General features: G+C 38.3%; 1 protein-coding gene across 5 annotated transcripts in view; it reads right to left on the bottom strand.

The window, feature by feature from the left end:
• The window catches only part of LOC122562539 (leucine-rich repeat and immunoglobulin-like domain-containing nogo receptor-interacting protein 2), a 727,031-nt gene that overhangs the window by 394,143 nt on the left and 313,509 nt on the right, over positions 1 to 19,379 (bottom strand). For 2 of the 5 annotated variants that reach the window (XM_043715460.1, XM_043715469.1), the window contains one exon: positions 1,257 to 1,325. The exons of 1 other annotated variant lie outside the window; for it this stretch is intronic. The gene's annotated coding sequence lies outside the window, so the exon portion shown is untranslated. Of the gene's footprint in view, positions 1 to 1,256; positions 1,344 to 19,379 lie in introns of those variants that run through there. 2 more of the 5 variants (XM_043715455.1, XM_043715478.1) reach the window with 2 other exon arrangements.

Below are 19,379 nucleotides of genomic sequence, written 5' to 3'. Positions count from 1 at the left end.
ATGCTATTTAACATTAATATTAATCCACAGGAGGACAAGCACAAAGGAGCTTCACAAAGCACTGGAATCCCTCAGTATATGACAGTAGCCAAAACTCCTGGTATTGTTTTCTAGCTCATTCATCTAATTAGCTTGGCAAAGAATAATAGTTGATGTGCTATACATGTGTAAACTCTTCCTTCTTTGCCTTCCTAATATTAATAAAACATTGGTGCCCAAACTACTTCAGAGTGCTCTGTGCAGCAATTATTATTGAACTGCCACTGTTTAATTCGTAACGTTTCTGATAGAACTCCATCGAAATAGGGAATGGTGATTGTAAAATGATGATGCACAGCAAGGCAAAACTGAAGAGGAGGGAAACGTTGGTAAAAAGATTACTAGCAACAAAACAGGAAAGAAAATAGTTCCAAAAATTGTTCTATTTTCACCTGACCTCCCCAAAAAAACAGTAAAGTGTTTAAATAAAAAAGTGTTACAACATCATTATGATGGTTTGACTGGGGCAGTTACTGTATGAGCAAGAGTGAGTGAGACGGAGATGAATTAATTTACTGTAAATTTACATTATTGCTAACATATGACATTCATAGCTTTAACCACTAATGTTAACTCTCCCTCAACTCTGTGACATACTGAAGATGAGCTCTACCACTTATCGTTAGCACTTGCTGTAAAGAGAGGTATGCTTAAGAGCCTGGCTATTTCCAGCACATTAACTTTTGTTTTCTTTCCTCATCTTTACTCCCTTCAGAGTGTTGAAATATTATAACAGAGGCACAGCATACACTCTGCTATCTCACCTGAGTAACTGCTTTTAAGTTAAAGCTAAAGCAGGAACTGTTGGAAAGCTAATTGTTCATGAAAGCATCACAGCCTGAAGTTCAGCTGACCTAATTTGATAATTTAAAAAGATACACAGTCTCCTGCAGGAGTCGGCTGGAAGTAGAAATCCCAACTGCTTCCCCCCTCCTCTAGTTGGTCCTGTTAACAGCCATTCCAACTCAATGGTTAATTCATCACATTGTATGCAGAAAACATTTCTTCAATTACAAAATATAAAGCATGGTTACTAACACAGCCATTCTCATTTTTAAAATTCTCAACCCCCTTCTTTGACACGGTAAGTAGCATGTACTAGTTCGGATTTAGCAAACAGCACTTATTGGTACCTCAACACATACATGCTTATGAAGGGTTGATCATGAAAAAGAAAGAACACTTCCCTAATAAAAGAAAGAAAAGCAGATACATACCATTGCAAATTCAGATCATTCACGCTTCAAGTGTTGTTCAGTATTCTCAGAGTGGACACCATCTTCTATCTGTTCTAGCCAAAACAGAGAGAGTTGAAGAATAAATCTCTTTCGTTGAAATCATCCAATTAATCCCTGCTTCAGTCATCAGCATTCTTTGGAGTGCAAGCTTTCTTTCTCGTTTAAAACACAATGCTTGCTGTTCATTCCATCTGACACTCTCTTCTATGACAGATTCTCCAGCCTGTGAGCATTGCCTGACAGTGCTTTATACTTGTTAAATTATAACAATTGGCAGTCTGTTTTCCGAACCCATTCTATTAACTTGAGGTATAGATTATTTTTCACAGCACATGGTGTCTACTGTTTTATTTATCTCGCCCTCTGTACAAATTGGCAGCTTCAGATTGTACATAGACAGAAAAGTCTCTCATTACACAGCAAAGTGCAGCTTTTAGTCAAGCATCCATTTGAATGTTTTCCTGTTAATCAGATTAACAGAATAGTGTTCAATATGAGCAAACATGTTTTGGGCAGGCATGCTGCAAAAAGAAAGTACTAAACAAACGTTTATACACAAGGTGTTTTCTGGATCAAGTATAATTCCAGAAGCTATTACTCTTGTAATTAATAGTCTTTGTAGACGGAAAGAAAAAGATACAGAATTCAGTGCTTTTTCTCCCTGAAGATCTTGAAAAACTATATATACATTTGAATCTTGGGTTATGTTGCCTATTGTGGTTAATAGTTGCCATAGCAACAATCATAGCAGCAGCTGCTGATTAAAGTATACAAAAATGTTGACTCTAATCCAACAGGCTGCTTTGTGTATCTGTGACATTTATTAAAAGGTAGGGGTAAAAATATGATGCTATCTCACATTTTTTATTTTGGGTATTGCCAACATTGCTCAGTAAAGACTTCTAATAGCATTAGATATTCTGTAGTAGTAACCCATTTACTTATACACATCACCTCCCCTCAGTGCCTTTGGAATGTCAGTTCATAACTTCTCCAAATGGTGGTATCTTTGTATTCATTAATTTTTTAAAAATTATGAATTGCTAACCTATTGGCTAGTTTCCTATCAGATATTCCGTGTGGTGGCATCACCACCTCAGCAACTCTCTCCAAAGAATTAGCTGTAGTCACGGTATTACTGTAATCTTTTATAAATTAAAATCTGAAGTTAAGAAGGAAGAAGCAGAATGTGTTGGAATATATTTGGTAGCTATCTTTTTCATCATCCTCATCATAAGAAATAAATATTTATACATAATTTAAAACAGAAACAGTCCATTTGGTCAATGAAAGTATTTATGTTCCACAAGGGTCCTCCAGTCTGTTAATTCAGTGTTACAAGGCAAAAAATGTTGGAACTCCCTTGCAAATGGCATTGTGGGTGTGCCTGAACTCAATGGATTGCAATGGTTCAAGATAGCAGATTGTCACCAACTTCTCAAGGGCAACTGAAAACAAGCAATAATTGCTGACCCAGCCAGCATTGAATACATCTCGAGTGAATTATAAATCTTTTCTAACCCTACCAAATTAAACAATTTCTTTCTACGTCAGTGTTTATTGAATAAAAACCGAAAGAATTGTGAATGCTGGAAATCAGAAACAAAGACAGAAATTACTGGAAAAGTTCTGAGGAAGGGTCACTCAATCTGAAACGTTAACACTAATTTCTCTCCACAGGTGCTGCCAAACGTACGAAGCTTTTCCAGCAATTTCTGATTTTGTGTGTGTTTACCGATCTATTTCTTAAAGTGTTATGACATGGGGTAAACTCCCTCTGTTAATTTAAACCAGCAACACAGAAAAGATCTATCCCATGCAGTAATCTGTGAAAATGTGAGTGGCCAAGAACTAGTTAAAATAAAAAATAACAACTTTATTTATTAAATTATAACAGAGAATAATTAACTAATAATTATTTCTAACTCATAACTTTACTTTCCCTTCTCTAATACTAGTCCAATAAAACCCCTGATTAATATTTACCAAATTTCAAATTTCAAAACCAGCCAGCTGTTTAATCTTCTCTTTGTATCCTCCTCTGGAGAATTCCTCTCCAGATTGGTGTTGATGTTTTTTTCTGTGCAAACTCCTTCTCTAGACAGGTACCTCCTAGACAGTTCTGACTAGCAGCCTACATCTGTTGGTCTTTTGGCAGTTCTCTCTCAGGTGTTCAATTTTTCCCGGTCTTGTACCCCCAACTCAGCAATGATTGTGTCATTGGCTTTTAATATTGTCAATATACTAAATTCAAACTGGATTGGAGTTTGGTATTTTTTGCGGGATAATTTAAACTGATTGGCTGAATTTAAATTTGCTTTTGTCTCCAGACAGCCAACTACTTTAGTTGCTGGATCAAAAGATTACATTGTATCTTGTCCAGAACTCTTGGTGCTGTCAGGTAGTTCTGCTAGTTTTTAACTCTCTTAAAGGGTACAGTACACTTTTATACCTTCATAACAAAAGGTATACTACATACATCTCAACTACCTAATAACTAGCTCCACATTTATACCATTCTCTGGGAAAAGATGTTTCCCCTGAATTCCTGATCGGATTATTTAGTGACCAGCTTATATTGATGATGCCCAATTATAAATTCTGCATAAGGGGAAGTGTGTATGCTGTGTCCATACTATCAAGTCTCTTCATAGCCAATGGTTGTGGGAGTGTATAATACAATTAACTTGAATCTGATGAATATTATTATCTCCTCAGATTCAGTTATTGATTCTGGTTCATTGGCCAATTTGTACTCATGAAAAGGTAGATTACCCAGTGAGCAGTGGTCATTAGCATTCTCTCTAAAGATTGCTGAAGGTAATAGAAGAAGCCAAACAAAATAAAACACTTTCCAAACCCTGACAGCACATATTTTAATAAACAAAATAGCAATATAGACATGTTTTCAATCCTATCATTAAACTTTGAATTTCAAAATTGAGTACAAAAATCACTCAAATTGTTCATGCTTTCTTATTTTTTGAAAGTGCTTGTAATTATACCCCATTCACATTCATTAGGAACAAGTGATATATTTCTTTACAAAAATCATTACCACTCCCTTTGACATCTTCATTATTTAATCTCTCCTGCCCTCTCAGACATTCGCCCTTCATTCTTCCTCTTGTCCGTCCATTCAACAGCATAAAACCCATCACATTTTTGCTTTCTTTCTGTTCTGAAGAACAACCATATTGTGATCAAAATGGTAATTCTATTTTTCTCTCCACAGATGCTGTCAGACTTGTCAAGTATTGCCAGAAGCTTCCTTTGTTTTAAATTTCAAAATAACAAGCCTTTGTTGTTACATTGTTTTAAAAATCAAATGTGAATATTGCTGACAAGGCCTGTATTTGGTGCCATCTCTGATTGCTGTTGAACTATTTCACAGCAAAGTTCATTGTCAACCACATGTAGGCCCGATTAGTTGAGGAAAAATTTCCCTCCTGAAGGATTTAATAAAATTATTGTTAGAATGGATAGTTTCATGGTCGCATTCACTACTTCCCATGCTTCTTGTAATGAATAAGTACACTTTACTTAAATAGCTCTTTTTTTAAAAAAATGTTAATTGTTGGAAAAATATTTTGAGAGATTTAGCACAAAACTGTTAAGTGTCTCCATTAATCAGTCATTTGTGCATACAGAAAAAACTTTCAGTGACAGAATCTTATTAAAAAGAGGAACATTTCTGTTGTAGAATGCATTATGTCCCTCGCCACTTGGCTTATGATTCACTGGCATCTGTATTATTTTTAGCATTTCTGTTGACATACTTTTTGTGATTTCCCATCCTCTAAACTTGCTCTGTATGTTGAGAGATAATGGTATACACAATTCCAATGCATGATAGTCGGATGTACAGCAGGACTGATTCTTATAAGGAAGGATTTCATTACTGTATATTGAAGTTAGTTACAAATCAAGAAAATTCTGTTTTATGTTTGCATGAATTGACTGATTTATATATGCTTAACAAACTCCATGTTTGAGTTTCATTAGAAGCGCTTCTATTATACAGATTAACATAAACTGACCTTTTATTGAATGGTGTCGTTTCAAATTGTGTCTTCAGTGTGACACTCATGAAGGTTAAAGCAAACAATATTATATAGTAATAGGACATTCCACTCCATCGTACTGATTATAGAATAGAAAGCAATGAACAAATTTAAATGTTTAAAATTATTAAAGCAAAGGAAGGGATTAGAGAAAGAGGGAAAGAAACAATTTCCTCTGCCTGGGGACTGCAGAAAGATGCAACATGTTGAAAAAAACACTCAAATCTGAACTGGATCATAGGCATCTGGCACTCTTCCCTAAAAAGACTGGGATGGAGGAGGATGGGATCAACGCAGGGTGGGAGTGCAGGAAATTGAAAATTTCTATATTAAGGCTTTGGCAGGAAACCAAGTGTTGCAAAAACAAGATGGGTAAATGGACTAAGGATGCATATCATCCATGATCAGACGGAATTATGCACTGGATCCTAAGGATTAAATGACATACTTCCTATATTTCTGCATTCTCGTTGGCATTGATTGAATCAAATTCAATTACAAAAAAAAATTAAATGTTACAAGCCCTAGAATTTTTAATAAGTCATTCCTTGTGGATGGGGTTGCATTAGAGCAACCCTGCTCCCAGTAACATTTTATAACTCCTTCCCAGTGACATTACTGCTGCAAGTCAACAAGAGTGTGGTTTGAGAGTGGCTAGTGGCAAGTTAATCAAGGCTGCTCCACAGAGTGGGAGACTAGCCAGGATAGTATTGGAGTAATTCATTGTGAAGCTGACAAAGGCATGGACGTGGTAGATGGGCTGAGGACATATTTGAAGAAGGGGTTATTACTGAGCTGGGAGGTGGATTTTGTTTTTTGATGACATTGTGATATTGGAATCTCAGTTCAGAATTTTGGGATCACTCCACAGATTCTATCCACCCTATTGATTTCTGCATTTGTATTGGGCCCTTTGATTCAGAATACAACCTTAATTTGATCTAGTATATACTCCCTAAACTCATCTCTAGAGCCAACACTCCCTTTATATTATCATTATTAATAAAAGCATCTAGCAATGCAATCTGCGATTTCTGGGTCTGTATGACCTCAACAACAAATCTCATCTCCAAAAGGTCCCTTTTAAACTTGTTTAGTTGCTCAGGATTTTAGTGACTACATTTGATAACATGCCTACTTGCTGTTTGATGTTGCTATCGCCTTTGAAATGAATCTTGGCATAACATATGGGCTTAGACAGCAATGATTGAAATATAAATTACCAGTTACTGCAATAAATGTATTGAACAACAAGTTATCAAAAGAGGATAACATACTAATTAATATAAAGAGAATATTTCTATGATCTGGAATGGAATATTGAAATGGATATAATGAATTTGTCCACAACATCACAATGACAATTCAGATTCAGTGAGCAGCAAAACAGGAAGAATAATTTCAAACATCAATTATCAGCAGCATAGGTCATGTACCACTATGGTTCTGCTACTGAACAATGAGTCCCGAGACCTGGGCAAACAATCGAAGTTCAAATCCATATTAGAGCAAATGATGTGCTTAACTACAGTTTATTAATGCATTTGAAATTTAAGAAAACCAGTATAAGTAATGGTGATTTTGAAGCTTTGGGATTGTTCACTAATGTTCTGTAAGGAATGAGCTTTGCTATCCTTACTCAATCTTGCCTCAGTGTCACAGCGGATTCCCAACAATGTGGGGCTGTGAAGTGTTCTTTGAAAATGGCCTAACAAGGAAATCACTAAGTTGAATCAGGATTACCATTAAAAGCAAGAACAAGCTGAACAATCAATCCAGTATCATTAGTTGCAGACACAGCAAAGATGAAACCATCACTGTATAATTGATGCCACTTGCTAACAACTGCAGACTTTCACTTCAGGAGTTGCTGTGTAGACTCATCAAGCAACAGCTGTACTCATTAAAATCATGCATTTAAGGCAATGCCAAACCACAATGCTACGGGCCAGATTGTGATCCATCACAACCTGTACTCAATACTGAGCATATCCCTTATTCTATCATTACCAAGCCATGGTGCAATGAAGAATCAGATGAGCATGTTAGCAGCAGCACCTGCTGTGTCTAACAAGAGATGCCAAATCGGTGATGTCTACATGCATTCCAAGCAGGAGAAACAGCAAGCTGTAGGCATACTCCACAGTTGCCAGAATAGGTCAAATTCTGTCATCATCCTTAATGATGAAAGTGAGCAATTAATGAGTGTATAGGAAGTGACTCCATGAATACCCCCATACTCGAAAGCGTTTGGGAATACCTTCAGCTAGAAAGCGGAAACTCCATCTACCTTCATCCTGAGATTCCGCACTTTCACAGAGGTCAACTCAATTCACTTCAGATGCCATCAAGAAATGACACAGCAAAAAGCATAGCTCCCAAAACATCCCAGTTTTGGTGCAGAAGACAACACAACAGAATTAGCAGAGTCTCAAGCAAGGATTTTCCAGGACATCTATAACACAATGTCAGCTCTGTGGCAATATGGTAAAATATTCAAGTTTTGTCCTGTTCACAAAAAGGACAAATCTAACCTAACCAATTATCATTCCACCAGCTTTTGTCATCAATCATCTGCTAAAGGATAGAAGGAGTTGTTAAGAGTGCTATCAGGCAACATGTAATTATCACTGTCCCATTCAGTTTGGATTCTGCCAGGACTGCTCAGCTCTACGCTTCATCACATCTTTGATGAAAACACGGATAAAAGAACTGAATTCTAGGGGTAAGAAAAAAACCCGATGGCCCTTGATATTAAGGAAGTATTTGACCAGACAGAAAATACTGGAGAAACTCAGCAGGTCTGACAGCATCTGAGGAGAGCAAAACAGTCTCAACATTTAGAAATTCTGAAGAGGAGTCACAATGAACTCAAAATGTTCACGCTGTTTCTCTCTTCACAGATGCATCCAGACCTGCTGCATTTCTCCAGCAATTTTTATGTTTCTTTCAAATTTCCAGCACCCACAGAATTTTGTTTTTATTCCAGTGTTTGACCAACATTGACTATCTGTCCACTGCTAACTAAAAGGTCAGTGGTAAGCTTGCACACAGTCCTCACTTCTGCCCTGCATCAATTTAATGTTGGGGTCAATATTAACCACTTCTATAAGACTAAGAACTAGGAACAGAAATAGGCTATTCTGCCCCTCAAGCTTGTTCTGCCAATTAATAGTATTGTGGCTGTTCCAACATTCCTCACATCCGTTTTCCTGTGTTTCCCAGGAAACTGGAATTTCTCCTAATAATCAAGGATCTTTCTATCTCAGCCTTTAATATGCTCAAAGACTCACTTCACAGTTTTCTGTGGGAAGGCATTTCAAAGAATTTCATCCATCCCAGAAGGAATCCCTCTTCATTCCAGTCTAAATTTGTGACCCTTTATTCTGAGACTATGTCCTCTGATCCTAGACTCTCTCATGAACGGCAACATCCACTCAGTAATTACACTGTCAGGCCCCTTCAGAATCCTCTATGTTTAATGAGATTACCACTCATTCTTCTAAATACTAAAGAGTAAATTCCAGCTTGTTTACTGTTTTACTCTTAAGATGATCCCACCATACCAGGAGTCATCCTAGTGAACTTGCTCAAAACTAAAAAAAGAATCTTTCCTTGAATAAGGCAACCAAAACTGCTCTCAGTACTCCAGATGTGGTCTCACCAGCACCTTGTACAGTTGTCATAAGACTTCCCTACACTTAAACTCTAACCTCCATGAAGTAAGGATTAACATTCTATTAGCCTTCCTGATTACCTGCTGCACCTGTGTGCTGGCTTTCTAGATGAGACTTCTGCTCCAATCTTCGAAGAAAATCTCTCCTGAGAAAGCTGTTGTCTCATCAAATGGTTGGCAACTCTGTAGTCTCAGCAGCACTGGGCAGGAGTGGTGGCCATCGTCGGGACTACAAGTAGACTTGAAGAGGTGTAGTCTGGACACTTCTGTACTTCTGTGGAATTTGCTGCCATCAGGCGAGCAGACAGTGGGAAACTTGGTTTAAGATGCTGGAGAGAGGTTAAAGGAGGAAATATAACTTGGGTGGTTGCAGGAAGGTGGTTTTGGTGAGAAGGGGTGTTTCTAATGGACACAGATAAAGTGGACCAACCCCAGCCCCAAATGTGTCTGACACCAACATGTACAGCTATAACTGAGGTTTTCTGCATGCTGTGGTTAGATTAATGAGGACCTTTTTTTACAGTCGTTTGGTGAACTGCATTATCCTTTTGATGTCACCTTCCAGCTCAGCACCATCCTCATGACCTGTCCTACCTGCTAATCTTCCTTCCCACCTATCCGGTCCACCCTCCTGTCCAACCTATCATCTTCATGCCCACCTCCATCCACCCATTGTACTCTTGGCTACCTTCTCCCCAGCCCCACCATCCTCCCATTTATCTCTCCACCCCAGAGGCTCCCTGCCTTCATTCCTGATGAAGAGCTTTTGCCTGAAACATCAATTTTCCTGCTCCTCAGATGCTGCCTGACCTGCTGTGCTTTTCCAGCACCACTCTAATCTAGACACTGCTCCATGAATCACAATATAAAATAAAAATATTATACTGCAATACTTGCATGACCATTTAAATATTTCCTCTGTATTAGACTTGAATGAAAGATCCAACCATCCAATAAGACTGAAATAAGATTGTTTTATTCAACCCATTCAATGAAGATGCAGAATTGGTTAACAAGCACAATTTGTAATAAGAAAATATAAATGCTTAACCCTTCTAAATAGCCCAAAACACATATGTTCATATACTTCAGGTAAAGAGAAAAGAAACAGATTTCTCGCTGCAGTTAAACAAAGAAAATAAAACACTTTCTGGCCAATAGCAATTATTCTTGAAGGCAAAAATGTCATGGCAAATGTTCCAAAGTGGGTCACGTGTTGTCAAGTCTCTCATCATGCATGGTCATGTCAACATCTTGGCCAACACAGCTTGCTCTGAAAATCCACACTGAGAAGTTCATTCAGTTACTCTTCCAGAAGAATAGTCAGGTTTCACAATGAATTGACTACAAAAGTACTTCAGAAACTGAGACATCAGTTGAGCAGCTGGTTTTGCAGCAGGCTTGCAGCAGCTGGTTTTGCAGCCGGCTTGCAGCAGCTGGTTTTGCAGCAGGCTTGCTGCAGCTAGTTTTGCAGCAGGCTTGCTGCAGCTGGAAAAATGCAAACACAAGGTCCAAGCTTGCAAGTGCTATTCAAACAGAATAGTCATAAAACCCAATTATAAAACCCAGTCAAGTGCTTTCCCTGAAGTGAGTTCAAATCAAGACCAGCAACTATCTAAAATCATGTGATTTCTGAGAAATGTTTTGTTGATTAAAAAAAAGTCTAATCCATCTTTTCACTGAACTTTAAAAAAAACCATGCAGATATTTCTGCAACCCTTCAAATCCAGGCTAACAAAAATGAAGAATCTTAATAACAACCTAAAAAGGCCCAAACTGTCCAAAAAGCCTCCCTCCCCTACCCCCATTTACATTTCAAACATTTGGGGGCAAGTGGGTAGGAAGTTGAAACCCCAACTGATGGCTATTATGAGTTTTGCTTACCTTTACACCTGCCAGTAGGGAACTGTACAAATCAGTTTAAACATTAGAATTGAAATTGAAGTCATTGTGAAATGGGTCACAAGGTGCAGGGGAGACTCTTGGCTGGTTGGAGTATATTCACACAAAGAAAGGCAGTATTGTACAGCTATCAGCACAGTGCAGGTGTTGAAGCAAAAGCCTCTCTGGCATTATTCCAGGTCCAAATATTTTCAATCACTTAGAGTCAGAGAGTCACACAGCATGGAAATAGACCCTTTGGTCCAACTCATCCAGGCCAAACAAGTATCCCAAACTAAACTAGTCCTATTTGCCTGTGTTTGATCCATATTTCTCTAAACTTTTCCTATTCATGTACTGCAATACCAATGCACCATGCCAGCTATAATTTAGCACCTAAAAGATGCACTGCACTGACACATCAAAATTCCTTCAGTACCACATTACAAACCTGCAACATCTGCCACCAAGAAGGAAAATGATATTAAGTCCATTGGTATACAATCATTTCCCATGCTCTCCTCAAAGTCACACATGATCCTCACTTGAAAATATACTAGCAATCCTCAACTGTGACTCAGGTAAAACCATGGAGCTCCAACCTAACAGCACTATGGGAGTATCTTCACCACATGAATTGTAGTGTTTGGAATGTGTGGTTAATCACCATCTTCTCAAGAAGAAGTCATTAAAGAATTACCTTGCCAGTGTCACCCACATTCTGTGAAGGAATAATGCAAAAATCATGGCATTATTTAACTCATTCTGTAATTATTGTGTGAGATATGAGGGAAGGACCCACTGTTGAATGTAGCCTGCATTGATTGTAGATCAGGTAATGGCTTGATTTTAACATTTTCAGCCAGGATTTCTAATTTCAACATTGCCACATTCCCCTGTAGCTGTGTGACCTTCTCAAGTCCAAGACACTGTGCTCTTCACACTCTTCCAATTCTGGCTTCTTGCACAATCAGCTTCAACTGTTTAGATTACTGGATCTGGAAATCACACACTAAACCTCTCTTTTCTCCTTTAATATGTTCTTAATCTTTCTCTTTCACCAATGTTTTGATCCTCTATCTTGATATTTATTTATGTGGTTTAGGGTTCATTCTCTTTGATATTGCTTCTATCAAGGGCATTGGGAATTTTTTATTGCATCATTCCACCACAAGCTTTTAAGATGAATGGTTGTACAATCTGAGTAAGAGTGCTTTCTAAATGAAAATTATAATTGTAGGCTATCACATTTAGCATCATGGGCTGCTTTTGAAGTAATATCTTTCACAAGGATGCACATTGTATCCTTATATTATCCAATTGATTTATGCCTGGAACTGCCTGTTTTACAATGTGTGATATTGCCAATTGGATACATATTTGGCTTAGCAGCAGGAGACCGTGGTGGTGCAGGATTCCTTTTCAGACTGGAGGCCTGTCATTAGTGGTGTTCCACAGGGATCAGTTCTGGGACTGCTTTTGTTTGTCATTTATATAAATGATTTAGATGAGAATAAAGAAGACATGGTTAGCAAGTTAGTGGATGACACTAAAATTGGTGGTATAGTAGACATTGAAGAAGTTTTTAAAAAAATATTCCAAAGGGATCTTAGTTAAATGGGCCAATGGGATGAAAACTGGCAGATGGAGTTCAATCTGCATAAATGCAAGATATTGCATTTGGGTGCAACAAACAAAGGTAGGGCTTATATAATTAATGGTAGGATCTTGGATAGTGCTGTATAACAGAGGGACCTAGGAGTTCAGTTACATAATTATTTGAAGTTGTGTTATATATAGACAGGCTGGTTAAAAAGATATTTGTTATGCTTGCCGTCATTGCTCAGTCCTTTGAGTATAAGAGTTAGGAAGTCATGTTGAGGTTGTACCGAACATTGGTAAGGCCTCTTCTGAAACAGTGTGTCCAGTTGTGGTCACCCAGTTATAGGAAGGATATTATTTAGCTGGAGAGAGTTAAGAAGAGACCTAACCAAGATGCTGGCGGTTATGGAGAATGTTTGAATTATCGAGAAAGGCTGACTACGCTGGGACGTTTTTCACTAGAGTAGAATGTTGAGAGGCAACCTTATAAAAGTTTAAAAAGTAACGAGGGGGATTGATAGAGTTAATGGTAGTTGTCTTTTCCGTAGGATAGGGGATTTCAAGACTAGAGGGCACATTAAGGTGACAAAGGAGAGAGTTTTTTAAAAAATGAGAGGCTTTTTTTAAAACACAGAGGGTGGTTCAAATGTGAAAGGAACTTCCTGAGGAAGTGGTGGATGTGGGTATAATTACAATGTTAAAAGACAATTGGATAAGTACATGAATAGGATAGGTTTGGAGGGATAAGGGCCAGGAGCAGGCAGGTGGGACTATTTAGTTTGGGATTATGTCCGGCATGGACTGAAGAGTCTGTTTCCATTCTGTATGACTCCATAACTCTATTTCACACTTCATTGGTGAGACTAACACTTCCAATAACAAGACCTTTCATTTGTTAATTGTATGCACTTATCACACAATGTGATCACACCTAATTTGCCTGTGTAAAGTATTTATTTGTTTGTGTTCCCGCCATTTCAGAAACATCTACTCTGGTTGTAAATACCCTGAGGTTTTGATACATGACCTAATGCATCCAACTAGCCCTAGATCAGTCACATAACATCTTTCCCAGCTTCAATGTTGCATAATTAAAAAATTAAAACGCTCTATAATTAAAACGAACATTTGTTAAACATCCCTTATGATTTTCTCTTGGGATTGCTAGCAGCAGTGATCAGAAAATTAAAGTTTAATTCCCAATGTCTATAATCTCCTTAACTCCAGCAATTCCCTTGGATCTCTGTCCTCTGCAAATTCTGAACTGCTGTGATTTCTTGACTTTAACTGCTCAACAATTGGTGGTTATGCTTTTAACTGCTTAGGCCTTAAACTCTGGAATTCCCTCCTGAAATCTCTGTCTTTATCTCCTCCTTTAAGTCCCTTTTTAAAAGAAATCTCGCTCACGAAGTGTTTGATCATATGACCGTAATATCTTTGCAAAAGGTTCGGTGCCCTATAATGTTCCGTAATGTTCCTATGAAGCATTTTGGCACTTTCAAATGCATGTGGTTTTCGCTCAAATGATTCTGGGACAATCCCATTCTCATCCCATTGTGAGGGGCTAAGAATGAGAGTAGGCAGCCTGCTTCTCTCAACAGTCCTTACTCCTTTTTAGGATGTTGCAACTACATGCATTGTGGCGATCCTATATACTTCTCACTTTAATTTCACCTTCAGTGCTGAATGAAAACTGCTGCAAATTTAATCTGGGTTTCCTCTTTACCTTAGCAAGAACATATTGCCCCTTGCCCCACTGTCCTTGTATTGTTCTGTATCTAGCCACTTACCTCCTGGTTACCATACCCCTTGAATTTCTAATATGAAGAACACACTACAATCCGTCTACTTTAAAACTCAATCTTGAGTCAGTAGACATATTTAATTGTTTTAAGGTATATTTGGTACAAGAGCTAACCTTTATTGCTCTTATGCTCTATCATACCCACATCATGACATGCCCATCCTTAGTTATTCCCAGAGTCAAAGGAAGTTAAGTCAGTGACCAGATTGAATCTGTCTTGTGTATCATACACTCGGATAACACAAGCCTGTGCTAGCTAATTAGCCACAGTCCTCTGTTCTCTAGAAACACGCCACGGCATCTATCATAACATTTAAAAAAAAGCACTTCCAACATCTGGTTGTCCAATGCCATTCTTTTTACCCAAAACAAATATTACAGCCAGGTGGCCAAGACCTTTATTAAGCAACACATGACCTTTTCTGTGAGAGCACCATTTGTAAAACGTTGTAAAAGCCCCCATCTACTGAAAAACTTGCATCAAAATGCAATGTGAGTGTGAAATCTGGTATTTTTCTGGTTGAAATTTTGCTTTCAATTACCTTGGATATTTTCTCTGTGGCTCAGTGGGTAGCAATCTTGCCTCTGAGTCACAGGGTTCAAGTCCTATTCCAAGATATATCCACAAAAATCAATGTTCGAACTCCAGTGCTGTAATGAGTGTAGAAGTCAGAAGTCCTGTCTTTCAGATGAGAAATCAAACTAAGGCCACATCTGTATTCTCTGGTAGCTGTAAAACATTGTATGGTGTTATTTTAAAGAACAGTGTGGGAGTTATCGCACTGCCCTGGTAAATATTTACCACTCAATCACAAAAACAGATTATCTGGTCATTATCAAACTGCTGCTTGTGGGAAATTGCTTGTGTGCAAAATTGGCTGCTCCATTTCGTAGATGACAACATTCACTGTGTTTCAAAATTACTGAATGAACAGTAAAATGTTTTAAAGTGGTTTAAGGTGGTCGTGTGGTCATGGAAGTTCTATATTTGTAACTCTTTCTTTTCTTGTTACAGATCAATGGAGCATAACCATATGAACAGGGCCATCTTGCCTCTCAAATAGTGCAAGTTCAAAGCCCTACACAAGCTGCCTAGTAAAATATCACTGATATTCTTCTGTAGCATCTACAGCACTGAAAGGAGCTATACTTGAGCATGAAATTAATATTCAGACATATGTTGACCAACGCAGAGAAAACTAGTTCAATGGCAATCAAAAATGCCAAGAAACGGCGACATCCATTTGTGGCCACAAAACTTTGTGAACCTACATTCAACTTGAAATCTCCAGTCATTTCTGTTTTTCAAAATTTCAGTTAAATGTCAGCAAGATATTGCAACATTGAGCAGTTTCTTTAGAGAATTGGCCACTCTCCATGAGCAAGTTGCAAGTATACCTTGGCAGATTCACAGGCTGTGCAGGGTATCACAGCTGAGATCAATGTTGCCATTACTGCACAGCCACAAATTCAATCTCCAGCAGATGTGAAGGATTTGAAGATTTCCTATTCCAACACACACCAAATTGTGAGGCCCCTCCACCACTACTCCTGATTGAGATCAGAGAAGACAGTTCAGCTCAGGGACTTTCTCAATCCATATAGATTAGTTTCACATAAGAAGGTGTGCTTAAGTACTAAAGGTTAAAAAAAAACCTGACATTTCTATCCTCCCAATCTCAAGATGTTTCCATAAACTAATGCTGGAGATAGCAGCCAGTTTGAGGACAACTAAATCCCACAAATAACAATGACCATATCATTTGTTTTGGAGATTCTGCTTGAGGGATTTATATTGGTCTTGTTGTACTCCAAACCAACACTCTTTACAGCCAGCTGAAAGGGAAATAAGGTCTTGTTTTAATGCCTCATGTGAGAATTTCTCTGCCAACATTACATTCTTTCACTAATGTACTGCAATATCAGCCTATATCTTCTGTTCAAGTCGATAGAGTGAGGATAGCACTGACAGACATCGGACTCAGATAAACAACTGCATCCCATTGATACAAAGTTGACATTTGACACTGAGCAGGTATTTACATTGGATTTTCAATGAGTGAAGTGTAGGTAACAACCACAATAATGAACTAATTGGCCCTGCCACTTGCCTACATCTGTGCAGTGCATGAGTCACAGAGCACACACTCTATTCATTTCATGCAATAGTGCAAAATTTGGTAGCAGGATCTTCAGTTCATGCATTATTGTGCTGTATGGTTGGGATTCTAAGAGTCAACAGTATTTTGAGGGTTTCTTCAGTGACTGCAATTAAGGTCACTTTGAGGACTTAGATAAGCATGAACCTGAAATGAAGTGCATATCCCTAAACAAATGTGGTGCTGTGATCCATCTGCGTAAGCACAGTTGCACCCAAGATATCACGCTTGCTCCTGCTTTCTGCCCATGTAAGCTTTTAACTCAGAATATTCTGAGAAAGAAAAGTAAACTTTAAAGGAAAGTGAACTGTTTACCAGAAGTACAGATATTATTCAACCAATAAGAAAATATAAAATGCTGTCCTTGTACAAACAGCAAGAACCTCATTCAGAAACACTGACATGATTGGTGTATCATACTTTTCTTTCCTGTTATTTTTTCACTTTTAGAATGGATGTTCGGAATCTCAGTTGACTTCTTTGCACACAAAAAAAAAGCAAAACTTTGTAAAACATGTTCCACTGCAAATATGCCAAGGAACATCACATAAACTGAATTATTTAGGGAAAAAAAGCAAGACAAATCAAACTCAGTCAGTTATCACCCCATCAGTCAACTATTGATCATTAATGAAGTGATGAAAGGTGTCATCAAAAGTGCTTTCAGACAGCATTTGCTCAGCAATAACCTACTTGGTGATGCCCAGTTTGGGTTCTGCCAGGACTACTCAGTTCCTGACCTCATTACAGCCTTAGTTTAAAATTGGACAAAGAAGCTGAGTTCCAGTGGAGAGGTGAGAGTGACAGCTCTTGACATCAAGGCTGCATTTGATGGAGTGCAGAATCAAGGAACCCAAACAAAACTGGAATCAACGGATGTCGGAGGGCAATCTCTCCAATAGTTGCAGTCATCTCTCGCACAAAGGAAGATGGTTGGAGCTTTTTGGAGATCAGTCATCTCAGCTCCAGGATGTCTCTGCAGGAGTTCCTCAGGATAGTGTTCTGGACCCAACCGTCAACGACCTTCCATTCATCATAAGGTCAGAAGTGGGGATTTTCATTGATGATTGTACAATGTTCAGCACCATTTGCAATTCCTCAGATACTAAACATGTCCATGTTCAAATGCAACAAGATCTGGACAATATCCAGGCTTGGGCTGACAAGTAGCAAGTAACATTTGTATCACACAAATGCCAGGTAATTACCATCTCCAAGAAGAGACAACCTAACCACTGCCCTTGACACTCAGTTGTGTTACCATTACTGAATCCCATGCCATCGACATCTTTGAGGTTACCATTGACTAGGAAGTCAAATGGACTCAACACATAAACACAGTGACTACAAGATCATGTCAGGAATGTGATGGAATATTTCCCACTTGTCTGGATGGATGCACCTCCAACAACACTCAAAAAGCTTGACACCATCCAGGACAAAACAGCCCATTTGATTGGCACCACATCTACAAGCATCCACTCCCTCAATCACTAACACTCAGTAGCAGTAGTGAGTATTATCTACAAGATGCACTGCAGAAATTCAAAGATCCTCACACAGCACGTTCAAAACCCATGACTACTTACATCCAGAAGGACAAGGGCAGCAGATACATGGAAGAGAGTTTGCAGGTGGAGATGTTCCCAAGCTACTCACCTCCCTTAGAAATACATCACTATTCCTTCACTGTTGCTTGGTCAAAATCATGGAATTCCTGCCCTAATGGCATTGAGAGTCAGTATGTGAACTTCAGCGGTTCAAGAAGGCAGTCACCATTAACTTCTCAAGAGGAATAGGGACGGCCAATAAATGCGTGAATGAATTTAAAAAATTGTAAACAAACATAAATACATAGGTCTTTCAAACCAAGTCTGCTCTGCTTTTCAACATGATCACGACTGATCAAGCTCAATACCCTAATTCTATCTTTCCCACATCCTTTGATTCCTTTATCCACAAGAGCTTTAGCTATCTCCTTCCTAAAAATACAATGTCTTGGTCTCAACCACTTTCTAAGGTAGTGAATTCTACAAGCTCACTGCTTGCTGGGTGAAGAAATTTCTCCTCATTTCAGTCCTAAAACATTTCCCATTTATCCTTAAGCTATGACCCTTGCTTCTGGAACCTAACAGGGGTGATGATTACAGAAGCAGCCAACACGTAACAATCTAAAACTTAAATATTTCAACACCAAACGTGCAATTCAGATTTTCAGGTCACTCCATCAAATGGCTAGTGTGATATAAACTTAGAAGTCAGTTGTTACCCATTTTCTCTGCTACTTGCTGCTATAAATGTGACATTCCTCAGATTACTATTCTTCGTATGGTGTTGCATTTGTCTCCTCAACCAGAATGTGGTACTTGGTAAGTATTGTTTGAGGTAGTTTGCTGACACCAATCCATTGTCTTTGGCCTATCTAATGATCAGTGTTAGAGGGTACACCACTGTACAGTATCTACTGAAGAAGTGCTATTTTTACATAACAAGGAAATTTATTGCATGATCACAATATGTTCATCTACATTTAGTCAGGCATAATTACCGAGACATCAGAGAGCTAGAACAGATTCATCAGTTCCCTCTGAAACCAAAGTAGACCACCTATGTATGCCTCCATCCACACATAGTCAAATTGATACATCAAAGGTAACATAACATTAACCCTTTTCAGAACCTTATAAAATGACAACTTTGATGGAATTTCTGAAGAAAACATCCTCTGCATATAAAGTGAATTTCTGATACAGTTGCATTGGCAGAGACAAGGTCATTTCCAGAGCATAGATTGTACACTGGGTTCATCCACACTGGTTAGCAGCACGCACTGAAATAGAAATCCTTGTGAGGACAGTGTACCATATTGTAAAATGTTATTAAACTTATTCTGATTCTTGAGTACGGCCAAAAAGG

This window comes from Chiloscyllium plagiosum, chromosome 2, assembly GCF_004010195.1.
Source record: "Chiloscyllium plagiosum isolate BGI_BamShark_2017 chromosome 2, ASM401019v2, whole genome shotgun sequence".
Taxonomy (NCBI): Eukaryota; Metazoa; Chordata; class Chondrichthyes; order Orectolobiformes; family Hemiscylliidae; genus Chiloscyllium; species Chiloscyllium plagiosum.
Note: the sequence above shows the minus strand (reverse complement) of the source record. Positions and strands in the feature narration are given on the sequence as shown.